Genomic DNA, 19709 nt, shown 5'->3' on the forward strand with positions numbered 1-19709 from the left:
ACTTATTCACTCACACATCCATTCGGATCGATGATGTAAATCATTGTTTAGGCTTGCGGTTTTTCAATTATAGTTCAATTAAGGTCTCTTAAAGCAAATAAGTCGTATCCTTCATATAAACCCTGTATTGGGCTCTGAGCTGACCTGGCTCTGTCATCTGCACCCCACCCACCCACACACACACACACACACACACACACACACACACACACACACACACACACTACAGTCACACTACACGGCTGAGCAATGGCTGCCGAACAGGTCACCAGTGGGGTTATCACGGTTCTTCTGTTCCATGGTTAATCATTACCAGCTGGGGACGAGACTTTCTCTCCTCAACTTTGCCCCTGAATGGTTTCACGGACTATATCTACATGCAAATTTCAGTTCTTTGCAGTAAACTTGAACAAGCATCACAAATGTACACAGTAGACCTGAAAATATAGGCAAAATATTAAATGTTATAAATACCTTCCTGGGTTTCCCCCAGAAAAGTTGTTTAGTCTTTTTTTTTTTGACGAGGTCCCGGCTTAAAAATACATTAAAAATATTTCCCAGTGGCTTAGGCCTGGTGCGGGGCAACTTGGGCCCACCAGGCTTGCAATACACTGGGGAAAAACCCTGCCCTCGAATTTTCACGTTCCATGTCCAACTGGATCATGAATGTGGATGATGGTAACCAGTTAAAAGAAGCATTATGCCAGGACAGGACTTGGTTTTGATTAAATCATGTCTCGGAAGAATGTGTCATGAAACCCACCTCCATTAATCAGCACAAGCAAGACAGGCCTCCTGCAGCACTGCATGTCGCTGGCCAGAAGGGGGCAGTAGATCCATGGCGGACCTACATGTGATGTAAGCTCCCACAAGCCACCTGGACCCAGTGAACTCAACGACCATATGGAACTACTTGGCCAGAGCCCAGCACATGCCTTTCCTTTGTCCTCACATAACCGGCCTTCAACTTCCTATGCTTAAAAGTCATTTCATATCACCAGGTTTTCATCTTCCTATGTGCTACACAGCAGAGCAGTCAAACACTTGACGCCACTTTAGAGCCCTCTCTTTCTTCCTTTTGTGGTGTTGTTTCTCCTTTTTTTTTTTTAAAGTGGATTTCAGTGTTCGCCTAAGGGCTGTGTTTCTCTTAAGTAAATGTATAGATAAGCGGATGAAGAATGAAAGGCCACTAGTAGCCTTTTTCTTTCACTTGATTTTCCCTTTCTACTCCCATGGGTAGCCCAGCTCTTTGCACTCGGAACATGGCGTGAGTGCTACAGTGTTTAGGAGCTGCTGCTGCTGCTGCTGCTGTTGACCACCGTGCTTTATCATTTTAGCCTTTAATAATTCATGATTAGCCTAGATTTGATCCACCGTCCCTTTTTTTTACACGCTTGATGCAAATGGCGTTGGCGTTAGACTCAGGGTCAGCCTGCGGAGTGTTCCAGGTCAGGGAGAAGTGGGTCACGCTGTGCCAGTGCCTATAACTTCAGTGTGTGATGACAAAGCCCGACTCCACAGGGATAAACAAGCAGACTTTTGTGTGGTCCTAATATATGTAGCAAACAGTATCCATCCGCCGCACACAGGCCTCTGTAGATATACCGCTTTACTCAAAGCAGCACCGCTGCGCTGACATTTTATGAAGTCATTCACTTATTTATTCATAGATTAATCCCTCATTTAAAGTCAGTAATGCATCACAGTTTCCCAGAGCTTTAAAAAACTGCAGACTTGAAGGCATAAGACTTTCTTTTACAGAATTCTTGGTTGTTTTTCTTGGTTGCTGAATAAGAATTCATTTCAAAAAGCAAAACATTATAGTTTATGACATCACTCATCGGTTTCTACATTTTCGTTCAGTTGTTTAGTACTAGCTTACAGTACAAAAAATGTACACATTACAATAATTTAACTTGAAAATCAATCAAAGATGATATATCAAGTAATTATTTTATATAAATGCACTGTAACTATTAGTACAGTAGACTTATTTTACACCTTAGGAGTTCTGTCTTTATGACCAGCACCGTCTGTGTGTTTGAATGTGGACGAAAAGTGTTGGTTTGCTCTTTATTAAGACAGCTGGAAGACAAGAAGAGACCCAGGCTGCTTCTCAATGTCCCCTCCGACACTTTTCCACTGTAAAAAAAAAACAAAATAACATGCGTTTTGGGTGTGCAATGGCTGGAAAATGTCAGTGTGTTTGAAATTTCCCAGCATGTTAACCTAACCTTACAGGGCAATTACTGCAAGATTATTTCCATATGCGTATATCTCCTCCAATTACATACTGAAATGGGGTTACGAGGCTGATTAACTTTCCAAGAACCATGGGCACAGATTGTTTCGCTTTTTAATAGAATATATGTTTGAGTGGCTTGATCTGAAGCCAAATTTAGTGCTTTTCTCCATTTCACTTCTGTTATATTTGAGTTATTGTACATTTGGGTGATTGTGTTGTAATTACAAAAGTCGCAGGTACCCCACAGCAGCCTGTCTGTCTTGTAAAAGTGTCATTGACAGAGTTCCCTCTGGCCTTGGAATCCCCAGAATATCATGGAGTTTGGGGGAGTTCTTGTAGACACGCAAAGTTTGGGAATTTTAGGCCAGGGGGTCTCAGAATACACAAAGAAGAGTAGCTTCACGGAACACAGCAAACAGGATTTTCCAGCTTGTTTCACACGTGTTTTTTTGCAGTAGTTGATTTTCAGCTCAAGTGGAGTGCAAAGCAGACATTAACAAACGAGAACAGAATACAGTTTTGAGGTCATGGAAGCGGTCGCACTTGGAAATGGAAAATCTGAGAAAAGTCATGGAATTTACCATCTGGGTCATGGTGGAAAGCCGCCTTTAGGCAACATGCTGAACCCCTACCTCTGCGCTTCGGATATGACTGGCCGACACTGAGGCTAACAGTCCACAGAACAATGTGGTGATTATCCATATGTTAGGAATATTGTGCTAATTCAAATGTCCAATACTTTTGTTGAATTTAAATAAAAAATATTTAGATCCGTATTTCACAGTATAATGCGAGAAAATGCTACAAACAATGGTGATGTGTAAGTATCTTATCGATATCTGTCCAATGAGAATCAGAATCTGATAATTTGCCAAGCAACTTTGCACTTGCACTGCAAGGAATTGGCCTTGGTGTATTAAGTGCATACAGTAAAGCAAAGTACTGCTACAGTCAAGAACATAAATACAGAATAGATATATTACAATACAAAATATGTCAAAAGACAATATAACAAATATGTGCAATATGTTTAAGGAAGGAGAAGATTGTACAGTATGGGTTGTACAGGGTGTGCAAACATTTTGAACTATGCATTCTGAGAGGTAGGTAGGTAGTTTTTTTTATGTTTTATCCCATTGTCTACACAGTACCATACATTACAGTTAGTGCTTGGTAACGAACCTCCTTTTTGTTTTGTTTTTTTGTTTTTTTTGTACCATCTGAAATGTTCCTGTAGCCACACTGGATATCAAAAATGGTCAAGAAGTGAAAGTTAGCATTGAATGTATGGCCAGATCTGTCTTCGTGTTTACTTATTTTTGATCCAAATTTTTATTTTTTAAACCAATTTTATGCTATTTTGTTAAGGCAAAGTTTGTCTACAGCTACTTGTGTTTTAGACATTTAACATTAGGTTTAACATTGGCTTCTGTCGTCAAATGAGAATTGGGTTTTGCAGAATTCTTTTTCTTCTGTTTTTCAGAAGAAAGTATCATTTTGATGTCTGTGCCAAAACTAAGGTATAATTTTATTTATTCATTACTTTTTCAAAACAAATTGAAGTTTTGAATGAATCCCAAGATACATCTTTTGGATATCACTGTTATGTGACCCAGATAATGTAATAACACAAATACACAGCATATGAAGTAAACAACGCCTCTTTATTATCATAAAGCATATTTTCAAACTGTACCCCCCCCTTGTCATTTTTGTTGCTATGAACGTGTATACGGTCAAGTGCCAACAACTAACAATTGAAATAATAATAAAAATATACAGTATAGTCCCAGCAATAATCGCTTATATAATTACAATTTGGCATATCTAAACAAAATCAACAATCACCAGTCGTACGTCTTAAGACCTTAATTGCGCTTAAACAAAGAAACTGCAATAATGTAAAAAAAAAAAAATACAATTATGTAATAATTGTACCCGGCCTAGTATCAAGATTGTTTATGTAAAAAAACAAACAAAAAAAAAGGATTTTTTAAACTCCATTATTGGTATCAACATCAGCTTCAAGAATCCAGTGTCATTTAATATATCGTTAAATATGTGATTCATCACACACTCTGAATTCTAGTCAAAGATACAGTATGTGATTGCGGTTTGTTAATATGGTAGACTTTTGAAGTCAGTCTGCACAGCTGCATTGCCACTTAAACGTAATAAAATAACACTAATAAAAGCAGACCGGTTGTTCACTGTTGCTGATTACTCTAGATTTTGTGTATAGTGTACTGAAATGAGTTGAAGCCCACACATTGCGATACCTACAACTCTATTGTATGCCTTGAAAACTGTTCCGTTGTAAATGTAAAGAACGTATCATTTACCCAAATAGTGATCACTTACAACTAGTGGTTTCATGTCATGCAAGATAGTTTTGGGTTGTCAGACTGTGAGATTTCTGCCTCTACACTAATACAGTGGAGGTGAATCTATCTTGTTTGTGTTGCTCACAGCATCGAAAAATGTCATTTATAAAAATCATCAACAACATCTCTCCCAGAGACAAGTGTCCTTGTTACTCTGGATAGTCTACAGACCTCACTGAACAGTTTCCTTTGGAACTACTTTCTACTGAAGAAATAGTCCCTATGAAAACTGTTGACAGTTTTTTAGGTTATCAGGGAGACAGAATTTCTGGAATGAGATGTTGCTATTGAGTTTTTCAAATATCCACGTTTCAATGGTGTGAGCACCACAAATGAAAAGCCATTCACTTTTATTATATTGGAACAAAAACCAAAATAAATAATAAACCCAAAACTAACCACGTTTCTTGATAGCACTGTTGGCAAGTGAGAAACTATTTTTTTTATCTCATTTTGATGAACTTACCCTTCAAAAACCAAGGCAACACTGTAAACTGGTGGTAAATATTACAAATAAATTTGAATATGCTAAGATATCCTGTATGATGACACCAGTACACTGCACACAATATGCTTATTTACCAGCCTAGGCCAGTGTCCATGGAAAACTTGACCTTAGTTTGTCACATTACCGTTAGCATGTTGTATCAAGACTTAGGGTACACATGCATTGCCCGCGTCCAACCCAGCGGCCAACTGGTTATTGAGGTGTTTGAACCGCAGTCTGCATTCATTGATCAGTGAGTTATTCTCATGTAAACCCACCGACAGCAATGAATGTTTATTGCAGCCTTAAGAGTGAACGCCTCCTCAGCGTCACCGCTGATCTGGTCTCTGCTGAAAGGAGTCGGGGCGATTCCAGCCAACTGAAGGTCACAGGCATGAGCCGTAGTCCGCCCACAGATTGTGGTTCTGCTTTTTGCTCTGCATGAGAGCAGAACTGAAATATCTCACAACGTATGGTTTCCAGAGATTTATGTTAACACGGTTTCCCGTGTGTGGTGACTTTTTTTTTATTTTTTATGAGGGCCCGGCTCGGGCCAGTCACAGGCTGATGGCAGCATTAATGTAGAGCCTGTGCTGAAAGCTAACTGGAGATTTGAAAATACTATGTCTGTTTCCAACCAAGTTCCCCACTGTAACTGTAGTTTAAAAATGTCTTAAAAATACATTAAAAAAAATAATTCCCAGTGGCCTAGGCCCAGTGGGGGGCAACTTAGGCCTGGTGGGCCACCAGGCTTGCAATAAGCTGGGGGTTGTGTGCTGTGGCGTCCCTCAGGGTACAGTCAACGGTCAATGGTTTTGTTTAGAGCTCAAACTCACCGACAGCGTTGAATGTTCACCGTGGGCACCAGGAAGCCGTTTGTTTGATTGGTGGCAGCTATTTGACTTTTCATAGAAAATCAACGTATGATTAACCAAAATCAAGCTACCCAGTTTATTTTTTGTATCCTCTTTGTCGCTGCAGTTGGACTCAAACAAGTGGAAAATCACAGACATGCTTGCTTGTCCCTCGCCTGCTGATTCCCGTCCAAACCACATACATTTTAAATGTCTGCAATTCAAATCGAAACATGCATTTTGTGTTTTTTGCAAGCCTGCTATGATGTCAGACCTGTCAAGTGTTGTATATGTCCATCTCAGCTGTCGACAGATGGTTAAAACAATGGGAAAATGCTAACTTTGTAACGCTAACTGTCCCCCAGAAAGACGAGCTAGATATAGCTGCGTGCTGTGAGTATCACAATCCTGTGTGTGTGTGTTTGTGTGCTTCCGTGTTTTTCTTGGCCCTTGCGGAGCAACACCATGCCAAGGCGTGTTACCACCCATGTCGACGTGGAGGTTCAAATAACGTTTGAAGAGAAGCCAGCAGGAGTGTGGCGAGGCGGCGATGCGAAGGTTTCCTTAAATAGCCCCGCAGACGCGGTGAACGCCATCATCGTTGTCATCATCCTCACCTTCTGCAAAACTACTAACAAAGCTCTCATCTGTCTCCGCCGAGCCTGTGCTCCTTTTACCTTCAGCCTGCAGAAAGAAGAAGAACAAAAAAGGAGGAGGCGGGGGGGTGAAGAATTGGGATGAATAAAGGGGAAAGAAGGCGAGGTCAGTCGGGCTCGTGGAGGGAGGCGAATAGGCGATCAGAGAGCGCTGCTGTGCCCCGCAGTTTGTAACTAGTGCACTGCAGTGTTGAGCTAGTTAGAGATTACTGTTCCTTCACCCTGCGCTGAACCTCAGCTACTGCTCTGGGAGTGTGCCTTCCTGTGTTCGCCTCTTTGAGGCTGGAAAATCATGCAGTCATGTTTTATTAATGCTCTCTCTCTGTCGGTCTCTCCTTTTCTGTCTGTCTCTCCCCTGTTTTGCCTGCTTCCCTCAACACAGAAGAAAAGATTTGGAACACTGTATTTTGTTTGTTGTGCATCCTCTTCACGTCACATTTTGGCGTTTTATGCACGTTTATCCATTTTTGAAGACCTACTGAAACCTGCTAGGGAGGTAATAAATATATGATGCAACTCACTGTAGAGAGATTTGTTGCAGTTCTGCAGGATGAGTGTTCTGTTAGACCAATCTGACGGGAAAGCGAGAGAATTGGCTCCGCAGCTTTTTCTGCGTTCTCTACACACCGCAGGCTTTCAGAAAAGAGCCCATCACTCCTGGTTTCTTCATAATGAATGATCACTTTGGGAAAGGAGAGGCACAATTCACTTTCTCCTGCTCTGACACAGTTCACTGACCTTGGAGGAGACGTCATTATTACCACAGTATGAAACTAAAACAGTTCTCAATTTCATGTGGTCCATGAATTATTTTCACTGCCGTCATGATTGTTCCCATCTAGCGCTTTCACCCAAACGTCTCGAGATGAATTCGCCCTTGAAACATTATTGTCACCTTCAATCAAAATAATCAACATAGTGTTAGACAAAGGCTTTTGAACAAATGGATAAATAATTTGTAAAAGCTATTTTTTTGGCAATAGCTCTTTTGTGACGTTGATATTCCTATTTCAGTGTAGTCATGGCCAGATATTGTCCCCCCTACCCCCCAATTTGTCTTATCTCTAAGAAAGGCTTACCAGCCAGATGCCCCCTTGGCTCCTTTTTATTCCTCCAAGAATACATTCTACCACATTTTCCTAATTTCTCTCTGTGTTTCCACTCACAGACAAGGTGGAAATTAATAGTTTTTTTTTTTCAGTCCCTCTGGCTCAGGCTTCAATGGCTTCCCTCTTTGGCACTTGTGCTGCTTGGCTGCATGCCCCAGACACACAGAGGCTTTTTTCATTCTCAAATATCTCTCCCTCTCTTATTTTTTTTATTTTTTTTTTCATCTGACTTGACTTCCCCCTTCTCCCTGCACTTGGGAGAACTTATGGGAAATGTATGTTAACTCGCTGCACGCACACTGACTTATTCATCCGTTTGAGGCGTGGCCGTACTCTTGCATCAGGGTTCTTGATAATTCCACCGCTGCTGTGGTCTCCCAGAAGCTTTTGCATAACTGACAAACTTGCAAAAGTATAGCGTGTAAAAATAGCTGGGTGAGCATGAGACGAGGCCAGAGTGCAACAGTGTGACTGAACCGGTGTGAACCCTGCGTCGTCAGCACATTCCAGGGGTTGGACAATGAGAAGCACACAGTGTACTCTCTGTCGTGTTGCCTGCATAGCTGGCTGTTCTGCAGCCAGGACTCCATGCTGCCTGAAACATGGCCAACGCAACACACATGCACAAAGTTCAGCAAAATGAGCTCCGACTGTTAAAGTCAGTGTATCATACATGTCAGTTATAGGGTTGGGAAACCATATGCTAATGTTAGGGCTTCATAGATTTGACAGCATTTAACCTGTTTTTTGTTTGAAAACGTGAACTTGCAGTCAGGGATAAGTTCAGACGTGGCAAAAAAAGTAGATCATCACATGCCGAGTTATCCATGTAACCCCTGGTTCTGTGATTTTTCTTTGGTTAGGATTGAGCTGGTGGTTGAGAAGAACTGGTTATTGTACATGCTGTTTCTCTCTGTTAGAGTTGAGGCTAGGTTTAGTTCAACTTTTTGTAAAGTCTGAGAAAACTTAGCCAGGAACTGAAAATGTTGAGCTAGGAACAGATTTGGGGAGTCCCTGGATTGGAAGATGAATGTATCTCTCCTCCCCCCATCCAAACCCCCCCCCAGCAGCCACACCCTGACAATCCACCTGTTACAGTTAGGGCTGGTTATTGCCAATTATTTCCCGATTCGATTCGGATTCACAAGGTCCTGATTCGATTACATTTTCGATAGGGCTGCACAATTAAATGCAATTGTATCGCAATATGGACTAGTGCAATATCCAATTTGCAGGGTGGGCGGGGGGGGGCGCAATACGTGTTAAAGGCAAAAAATGTGTCAAAGCATTCTGAATGAAGTATTGTGGAGCTGCATAGACGTCCCAGCCTACAAATCCCATCCTATAGACCAGAGGTGCCCAAATTCTTTCATATGAAGGGCCAAAATGTATCTGGATGGAAGGCCATGGGCCAAAAATAAATGTCGAAGTTGAAGAATACCGTAATTCTTGCCATTCTCCATAGATAAAAATGTATGTAGGTAATTTAAATGGGAAGTTTACCAGCACTGTGCATTACATTGCCGTTAAACTCAGATTACGTACTTTTTAACTGCACAAAATGTACGTTTCATAGTCATTACTTTTAAATTAAGAGGAGAATAAGCATGAGCATGTCAAATCCATGGCAGGCCAAAACAAAGAGAGCACGGGCCAAATTTGGCCCATGGGCCCCAAATTGGGCGGCTTTGCTATAGACTAAAGAAAACATCTTTGTTTGGTACAGATCCTTACCAAAATCGCACTATAATCATTGTTTTCAATTGCAATATTTGTCAATGCAAATGAGAATAATGATGCAAAAATGATCATTCCCTCCAGTAATGTAATCATATCGCAATATCTGTCAAAATAATCGCAATTAGATATTTTGCAGCCTTAATTTTCGATTTCCTATCAATTATGTTAGGGGAATTTTAGTTACAATTTCAGTCCAACTTTGCTTCGATATGAAAGAGAATTTCAGAGAACTTCTACTGTAAATTGTACAAGCAAGAAGCAACCCTTAAAATAAAATGAACATAGTGGAATTGAAACCCCCGGTCCTGTCACATGATGCCCTCCACAGCGCTGCGGAGGAGGGTCTGGCGAGTCCACACAGCATTTCCGGATGGGAGAAAAACGTGCTCTGGTTTTATTGGCATTTCTTTAAACCAGTCACAATCGTCTTTGGCAGTGCTAAGCTCCGGGCAGAGCCACAGTGCCGCTGCAAAATAGCCTCGGGAATGAACTTGTTTTGGTGGAACGTGCTTGTTCAAATGTTGTTTTAGTCGTGCAACAGAAAACTCAGATTGGACAGATAGTCTAGCTAGCTGTCTGGATTTACCCTGCAGAGATCTGAGGAGCAGTTAACCATAGTCCTCATAAATCCACCCGAGTTTACAACGCCAACACAAAGAAAGAGGAAGGTAACGGACATCCGGCCTAAATTAACGACATCCAGCGGAATTTCCGGCGGCACCTGAACAATCCCGGTGGAACGTTGTGTATATAGACTAGGATTTTATTAATGGATATCAGATCACTCAATCAAAATTTTTTATTGATTTTAGAGGATTTTGGAGAATCGATTATTTTAAAGCCGCCCTAGTTACAGTATAAAACCACCTACTGCTTCCTGTCATGGCCAAACCATTTCATGGAAACTTTTCTTTCTTTCACTTTTCATTACATATTATGGTCACTTCACATAATCTCGCATGCTATGAAAAGCTAGGCACAGAGAGACAACAACATATCAGGAAGTATGTAACATCCATTCCCGCCATTCTCAAACTTGCTTAATATCTGTCTGACAGTATAAATGTTTTGCTTACATAACTGTACCCGCAGTTAACCCGACACTCCCAGCATAACTCAGACGCCTGTTCAAAAATACTCAGCTGGGAGGCTGCCAGCATATGATCTCTCACACTTCCCCATCCCATCATGCCTCTTGATTAGTATTATACAATCCACTGGCACTGCGAGACATCTCCTAATGGAAGTGCATGAGATTATATCGCTAAATATCACTCGCGCTGTGAGTGATCCTCTTCGCGGACAAACTCAATCAAATTCAACAAACATGCCCTAATTGCTGTGTCCGTCACAACATAATCAGACATTTTAATATCTGCTCGAATGCAGAAGTTTCATAATGAGATTTAGCGGTGTGAAGGGCTTCGTGCGGTATCGTATTTAGCTGTCACACTGCTGCGTTTGTTGTCACACACTTGTAAAGGGGAATGGACTGTGATATAACAGTGCTGATATGACACGAGGAAGTCAATGAAGAAATACAATCACGGTTAGATAAATAGAAGAGCTCAATTATGGCCTTGCAGTAGCAATCGTATTCACCACGCATGATGAATAAAGTGTGATGTCATTTAATTGCTTGCATATTTTGAACGGCCCTGTATGTTGATTCTAGTGAGACATTTTGTGTGTGTTGTGGTATAAATGAATGGGTTGTATTATGTGATAATTAATATTAGTCTTAGCACAGGTGATGATGATTGTTCTAGTTTCAGTGTTAAGTCCCATGAATCCAATTCTACTGCAGGTTGTTATAGTTATTTCTTGGCATGATTTTGCCGTTATCTGACAGTGAAAGCAGGACAAAAGGGAGATGACCAAGATCGCTGGGCTCTAACTGGGATTCCAGTGGTTACTGTACGGGTCTCAAAGTGCTAGAATCCATCTTATCTTTTAAGATACAAGCTATTGGCACAAAGCATCAACATTTAAGTGAACCCTGCCTGGTGGAAAACGGCAACACAATACTGAAAAGAACCTTTCAGCCGAGCATGGTTTGACAAGCTTGGGTGTATTTCTTTGGATCTTGGTGTGCGTTAAACAATTGAGTGACCATTGGTGGGTCATACTGGCTGAACCTGGGTATAATCAGCACTGTCCAAGCCGGCACTGATCCAGCGTAGGGACTCCTTCAGGCGGAGTGCCAAGCCTTTCCAACAAAAACCCCTTGCCTCCACGTGCCATGGAACATCCTGCCAAGGCTCCAGGGGTTTTTATTTGCAACCCTAACTGTGGCCAGCTCGTATCTCTGCTGCCAGCTACTTTCTCAGCATTAACCTGCGACTCTGTCTTGATGGTGAAATACTGTTTTTCTCAACGTACGCCCTAACTGCTTAGGACTTAACCCCCAACCCCCCCAATCATCTCCTCAGCTTCCTCCTTGCAGTTTCCTCACTCTTTCCAGCGCTGATTGACATGCCGGTCTGTTTTTCTCTCTCTGCTGTTGAACCTTTGAACCCGACGTTGATGCACTTGATCACGTCATGTCAGTCTGGCTCTAGTTGACTTATCCACTCCGCTGCCTGAGAGAACGGCACTGTATGTGACGCACTCCTCTCTTTTCCAAAGCTTTGTCGGCTCATTTCAGTCATGAGCGCGGAGGCTAATCAATATGCATTCCGGGCTCTTTTTCGCAGCAGTTTGAGGATCTCTAACAAAGCGGGATGAGAAGGTTCTTTGTTGTTGTCTGCTGGATTTAACCGTGACATTTCTCTGGAGCCCGCTGCCACTTCATTTATTTATTTATCTCCAACAGACTTTATCCCCAGGTCAGACTCGCGGGCTCCCTTTGAACGCTGGCATTGTCAAAGCTCACACCCAAAATCCTCGCTCCAACTATCATATTTCGTTATTCGGGGGAACTCACGGTCTGGTTGAATCTCTGGGCAGAAATAAGTTGCCAAACACAGACAAATGTATTCTCAAGGAAACCCAAACAAAAGGTTATACAACGCTCGTTTATGGCACATAATCCATGTTTTTAATCTGTCGAGTCGACGCAGAACGCCCTCCATCTCATGCATCCTCCCCATCCACAAAGCGGGGAAGCCTCACACTGAGAGATTTAGAAATAGCACAGAGCAGTGAACATCACAGGCGCCAATACTGATTTCACATTTCCGTTATCAGTGGGAGCCAGCAGGGTGAGCCAGCATGGGAATGACCTGGATACTGATCAACCTTTTTTTTTTTTTATTCTGCCTGTGCCACCTCACGGCCAGACCGACCTAGTCGATCTGTCATCTTGCTGGTGTGTTTAGCTGAAATAACTGAGCGGAGGGAGAAGGAATATGTGTAGGACGTGTGTCGGAAGAGGCGAAACGGCTCGTTTGCGTCGTCGAAATTGAGGCGCACCCTGCAAAATAATCATTCAACAGCCACCAATGCAGCTGCATTCCCTCAAAAGACAACAGGAATCACACAATTCTATACCTTGAATTGCTTCATTTTGCCATGTGTCTGGTGTGATTAACTCAAACGCCTTCCTGTACCACACTGACATTTTTAGCCCCAGTTAAAATCAGAGCCCCTAATACTGGCCATTACCCTCTCTCTATGTTGTGTCTATGGTGCCATTTTATTCCCATATAGCCACACTTTTCCTTTGTGTGACAAACCTTACAATGCATTGCGCCCCGTCCCAGTACGGGAGCGTGTCGGCTGCGTTGCACCAGCAGGGACATTGTGTCCTTAATGCGCTGTGCAGTGCTTTGTGCTCGTTGACCTAATCAGCTCCGCTTAAGCCAAAGTTAAGCTCATCTTTTTGTCCTACTGTATGCATGAAAGACAGGCGACGGTTCACTCAACTGTGGATAAAACACATGAAGCTCATGTATGATATTTTGTACGGATGCGCAAATGCACGACTGTCGCGAGTGGTAGGTGAACACTGCGGTGTAAATCGGGGATGTGCGAGTCGAACACTGCAGCGGTTCGAATTGGCTGATCCTCTGCATAGCGGTCTGACGACAGTGCAGCAGAAGTTGTTGAGGCCAGTGCTTTGGAGAGTTGCTCAAGAGACTTAACCCTCCTCCCCGACACCTTCCTCCTCTCCTCCAGCAGAAGAAAATCTCTGCTGAATTCATGTCTCCTTTCAAATTTCTAAGAGGCGTTAAACCTTTCTGGATTAAAGAAGGTAATCTGACAGGCAGAAGATTGTATTAGCTGGAGTGTTGGCAGAGCTTTTAATTTCTCCTCTCTTTTCATTTCCCCCCCTTCTCAGCCTGCCTCTCCTGCTGACCTGCTAGATGGTATTATTGTGTTTTTCTTTTGAATTACAGCAAAAAAAAAAAAAACATCCACATCTTCCCTACTATTCACTCTCTCCTCTCGCATGCTCTCTATCCCACTCTTTTTCATATCTCTCCTCATCCGCGCTCTCCTACCCCTCTCTCTCTCTGGCTCTTCCAGCAGTGACAGCATACTTGTGTGAACACATGATTTATCATTTGCTAATCCATGATGATTATGAAGCTTTTCCACACGGCCCTTATCTGTTGCTGAGCCCGCTTTTCACTCCATAGCTGCCAATTATCTTTCAGGCGGCCTGCAAAACAGCCCCGTCTCTGTCAGCCAGCTGCAGAACCGCCACTGAGGCTTCTTAAGCCGCCTACACATGATCCGCGGTAAAAACCGTGAGGCAGGGCGCAGAGCAGAGAGGCAAAAAGCGCAGCGCAGGTATACGTCAGCATTGCTTCTGGAATCGGTTGCGCCCTGGAAAGGTCAGCGGCAACGAGGTCAAAGTTGAAATAATTTGAACTTTTGAGCGCAACGTTCGGTGGCAGTTCCGACATAGGAAAACAGTGTAACGGCCAGAGCAGGGCGGTTCTTCCGCGGATCATGTGTGGGCGGCTTTGCGCTTTGTATACTTAAGAATGCATCCACAGACGCACCAATGACGGGCTGCCTGGGTGCATACACTTTTTGGTCCACGTGCTTATTGAAATGTCAGATTGTGAGATCAAATTCAATTCATTGCGTTCTGTATGTTCTGCACTTTCACCCAAAGCTTAAACTCCCACTTAGCATCACCTCCAGACGGCAGGACATGTGTGAGTGAGATGAGTGATGAGTTTAAGAAGGGAGGGTTGTAAACCTCAGCTGGAATGCAACCTGTCCATAATGGACGCTTAAACTGTTTGACAAACCGGAGCCAGTAACGGCATTACTTCACTCACAGAGAGCCGACAAGGATAAATAACCAGCTCTTTAAAAAAAGAAAAATGCTGCTGAATTTATTTTTTTTAAAGCCGTTGATCTGAATATTTGTCCTCGACAGCCGTTAATGCGCAGAGCTGATATTAATTTAGATGCATGCTGCTTTTGGCTAAAAATAAAGCACAGAGGATGTGCTGTCACAAGCTTTTACTCATTTGATTTGACATCCAGAAGCTTAGATATTAGTATATTAGAATCAAGGTCAACATTCTGCTAGCGTGCCAAATGCGCCACCCACACAGTCAGGACCCCGGAGCTGTGATGGCGATGCCTCATTGTGACTCATCCAACGCGTCGTGCGTAGACAGGCGGTGGGACGGCCAGGGTTGGCGCATGACAGCATGGGGGTTACAGTGCGCATGGACCTCGCCCGCGGGGAGGGTATGCAGATCACGACATGCTCAGCTGATGTGGCGTCCAATTGTCAGTGTAATGGGAAGTGACGTGCACATCAGAGCAATGTGGGTCAGAACGCCAGACGACCAGCCTGCGGCCTGTATCTGCTCCGCCTGTCTAATCTGCTGTAGCCCAACCAGGCGAGACACTCTAATCGACCCTGATATTCACTGAACACACATTACCATCTCTCCTCACACTCAGGAACGCAAACGCGCACAAAGGCACGAAGGGAGTTGCGTATCTGAGACATATAAGACATTTAAATGTAGTGGGTGGCATTGGAAAGAACCCAATTCTTTTGTAAGACGTTGAATCCCTATTTGATTGTGAAAAAAAGAGGCAAGCACGGTGCTGTTTTTAAATCAAACATGGCTAAAGACACTGGCAGATATCATGTTGGGTAGGTTCTTCCTTTGTACTTAACCAAGACAAATCACAATTCATTGAAAGCGTAAGAAATCCAGATTTTCCACATTCATTTAACTCCCCATCTCTGCTTCTTTAACCTTTTGATGTACTGACCAGTAGAGATGTTGCCCTACCATTTTTTTTCTTACCGATTCTGATACCTGAACCTGCATATTTGCTGGTATCTGTGTGTGTGTGTGTGTGTGTGTGTGTGTGTGTGTGTGTGTGTGTGTGTGTGTGTGTGTGTGTGTGTGTGTTTTTAAAAAAAAAAAAAAAAAAAAAAAATGTGTATATATACTAACCCTGTAGTACTAGTATCGTTGTATGTATGGCCTGGCTCAGGTTACAGAGAATGAATGCCAAAGAACTTTCTTTTATCATCAAGTTTGACAGTCTTGAACTTAAATAAACTAGACGGAGTAGATTTTTTTTTTTTCAGGGCTAAATTACGTGGTATCGGGGCAAAGGCTTGCATACTCACTCATACCAGCATTCCGATACTGGTATCGGAACAACTCTAACGGCCAGTATATTTACAATATTTTCCACGTCCTCATGGTTTTTGAAATATTCACGCGGAAGGCTAAATATGTCTGTGGTTTCCTTGCAGTGTGGTATTGAGATTGAGCTGTGATCCTTCAGCGGGTGAAAATGGGTTGGATGGATGCATGGCTTAATAGGATTCCCATGACATGGTCAGGGGCTGGCGTCTGAAGGCAGGAAGAGGACGGGAAGGGAAAGGCTGGAGAGGGGGGGAGCAAGCAGCATTGGTGTTGTTGGAGAGACAAAAAAAGCGCAAACTTTTTGCGAGTGTTTGCTTAGCACCTGTGTCTAGACTTAACAACTGCATTGTAGGTGGAGGGAAGTGACACATGGGGGGGGCCCTTTTTGATATTTTCTGCTCAAACATTTTTTTTTTTTTTTACTGCCGGGGGAAGAGGCCCAGAGGAGTTCAGCCTGTGCGAATCTGCCTCTGCCTCATCAAAGGCAGTAATTTCCTGTTCATTTCAGGCCACCATCCCCCAACCCAGAGCTCTTGTCTGCTAATCCCACCCCTGCAAACTGCCCCCACACCGCCAACCCCCACTCTGGGCCCCCCTGCTGGTGTCCTGCCCGCCTGTGCTTCGGCTTGCTTACACTCCAGGGCTGAGGGGCTGGGAGGCTACGCGCTTTGTGTCAGCAGGCTCGCGGCTGAGCGCTAACAAATCCTCATTGTCCCGCGCGGGAGTGGTGACAGAGGAGGAGGGGGAGGGGGGGGCGGCATCATCATCGCTGTCTGGTTTCTATTCAAATCCAGGTACACACACACACACACAGGCCTGCGAGGGAGCAAGGGGTGCAGAAGGGCTAACGGAGCTCCAAACCATGGGATCAAAGTCCATGCAGAGCTCAGCTCAGGCCGGGCAGAGGTGCGGGGGTCACAGGAGCCGCTTACACAACCTCTGTCTTCCCTGAACTGATAATCAACAAGTGCCACTGGCCTGCACAAAAACCGTCAAGGTTTCCAAAATGCTGCATAGCAATTTTTGGGACGGAAAAAGGAAAAAAAATCAAGTTCACCTCCACAGAATCCAAGTGTTATCATTTTGTCAACAAAGAACTTTGACTGCCTGTAGTCCTTAACCCTGTGCTGTCACTCATTTTGTAAGAACAGGGTGTTGTTATTATTTTTTTTCTCATCTGGAGACACGGGACTTGTTTTTAAAGGCCGTGTGTAGGCTGGAGTGCATAGTTTAGAAGTGTTTTCAGTGACGGCGTCACTAAAAAAAGGCTCTGTTGATTGGGGTTATGGAGTGTATGACTTCAGTTGCCAGCCGTTGCCGGTGATGAGGGCTGAGATGTGTATCTGGGTAACAAGACTCTACATGTACAGGCATTTCAGAGAATGAGTTGTACTCTGCTTTCAGTCTGAGAGCCTCAACACGCACACACACATGCACACACACGCACACACACACACACACACGGTTTTAAATGAATGTTTTCAAGACCACAGCCAGGACTGTTGTTTTTGTTAATTTAATCAGAATTCGTGACCTTAAGTGATGACACTTGTTTTTCAATTCCGCAGCTGCGTGTAGCTTCAAAGAGCTGCTTTCCCCCCCCCATCATCATCACCAGCACTCGGATATCAATCCAGACTTATGTATGCGTGCGTGTGTTGTTTGTTCGTCCTCATGTTAAGCCTTTTGTGCCTTCTGTGAATGTGTTGTTGTTTTTTCTGACTACAGCAGCAGCCGCGGTGTACTGTATGTGTGATTCCGGGGCCATGTTTTTCTCGGTTGTTGCTACTCCTTTACGCACTCAGCTTTTGCGGTGGATTAAGAGCTTTGGACAAAAGCAGACCGGGACAAAAACAAAAACAAAAAAAAAAGAAGTATAGGGGCGGCCAGTATTTCCTGTCACTACATACATTCCAAACCCAGGGACCCCCACGCACGCCGGCGGGGGGAAAACCAACGAAAAAAAGGAATAGAGAAAAAAAAAAAAAAAACTCTGTGAAAATGACAGTCTCTGCGATTCTTCCTCTTTTGGCGTTGTCTATATTTAACCGCCTCCTACATTTACACTTCCTTGCTGCATTTTCCTCCCTTCACCTTTTTTAGTATTTTGGGTTGGTATTGACAGCAGCTTATTTTGAATTTTTGATCCGGAACCATCGCTACTAAAAAATAAAAAAAAGGCACTGGACAAAATGTTTACACAAACGAGTGCTGAAAGATTTTCCCCAATAATGCAGGGGGGAAACTATTCTTTGCACATTCAACTCATGCCTCAAGTCATTTCAACCTGCAAAGCACGCCGGTCTTTTCTCAAAGTGGGGAAGGGCGAGGTGCAAGGTGAGCACTTTGAGAGGCAGTCGTGAAGTGAAGCATGGTCACCCCTAACCTCGATGGCAACTCTAACCCCCCCACCCTGACGCTAAAGGCGGGGCATCCCCTCCCCTCGTGGAGCGGAGCAGCAGCTGGCTGACCTGTCCCTCCGCTGCAGCCTCTAATGGCTGACCTGCCCTGTCTGGACAGCCCTGCTTGCTTTTGTCTACTGTCTGGCTCAGTTCCTCCCAGTCAAACATCGCTACTGGCTACCGCGGTCCGCATTCCGCATTCCCACAGAGCAAGCTTTAGAAAAAAAAGACACACGCACACATACACAGACAGTCACACGAGCACACGCAGACACACACACACACACACACACACACACACACACACACACACACACACACACTTTTCACACTTTTCACACTTGGCACACTTTGTCCGGCGCACACAATCTCTCTGTCTCCCTCTCATTCGCACATACATCCTTTTCAAAACTCTCCCACACACAGAGCCGCTGTCTGGTTTCACATGCATATAACACCGTTTTAGACCAACTGTACCAAGCACAAATGCTCATACACATCAAGAACAAATAAAAATGTCTTTTGTGCCTGCCTATAAGTAAATCCAAAACTTAGCTTTGTAGAAACAGAGTAGTGTTTTCAATGAAGTCATTGAATGTAGTTCTTTTTTGAAACAAGTCGTGCATTAGTGTAAAACAAGTGTTTAATCAGTGAAGTTGGAAATGAAAAGACTCAGGGAAGGACGAGCAGTTTAAATACTTACCTAAAAATGTGGCCAAAAGTTCGGCAGCATGAATCTGTGGTGACTGGAGAGTAGGAAAACAAAATCAAGAGAGCGAAAAGCCTCCATATTCGAGAAGAAACCTCATGTAGACAGGCCGAGCAGTTGCTGCTGAACGGGGTGGAACGGTTCCTCTCTGTGTCTGTCTGCCTGTCTCTCGCCGTCTCAGTCCTGACACACACACACACACACACACACACACACACACACACACACACACACACACACACACACACACACACACACACACACACACACACTCTCTTTCAGTCTGATCTCTCTGCCTCTAGTGGGAACTCAGCCAGCAGTTTGCAAATACAAGTACTAATACAAATCTCTCTCTCTCTCTCTCTCTCTCTCTCTCTCTCTCTCTCTCTCTCTCTCTCTCTCTCTCTCTCTCTCTCTCTCTCTCTCTCTCTCTCTCCCTCTCTCCGTCCGTGCTTCTAAATAGGTAAACCAAGCACACACATTCCCACATGCATGCAACCCCCTACACACACACACACACACACACAGACACATGC

General features: G+C 43.7%; 1 protein-coding gene and 1 long non-coding RNA gene across 2 annotated transcripts in view; one reads left to right on the top strand and one right to left on the bottom strand.

Annotated features, from left to right (window-relative positions):
- nr6a1a (nuclear receptor subfamily 6, group A, member 1a) overlaps positions 1-19709 on the top strand; it is a 113852-nt gene that overhangs the window by 30129 nt on the left and 64014 nt on the right. The gene's annotated exons all lie outside the window — the stretch shown is intronic.
- LOC116050628 lies at positions 4636-19388 on the bottom strand. The gene is made up of 2 exons (XR_004105114.2): positions 19168-19388; positions 4636-6654 (listed from the first exon to the last, which is right to left on the bottom strand). It is a non-coding gene; the product is annotated as an uncharacterized LOC116050628 (long non-coding RNA).

The sequence above is a fragment of the Sander lucioperca genome, chromosome 2 (assembly GCF_008315115.2).
Source record: "Sander lucioperca isolate FBNREF2018 chromosome 2, SLUC_FBN_1.2, whole genome shotgun sequence".
Classification (NCBI taxonomy): domain Eukaryota; kingdom Metazoa; phylum Chordata; class Actinopteri; order Perciformes; family Percidae; genus Sander; species Sander lucioperca.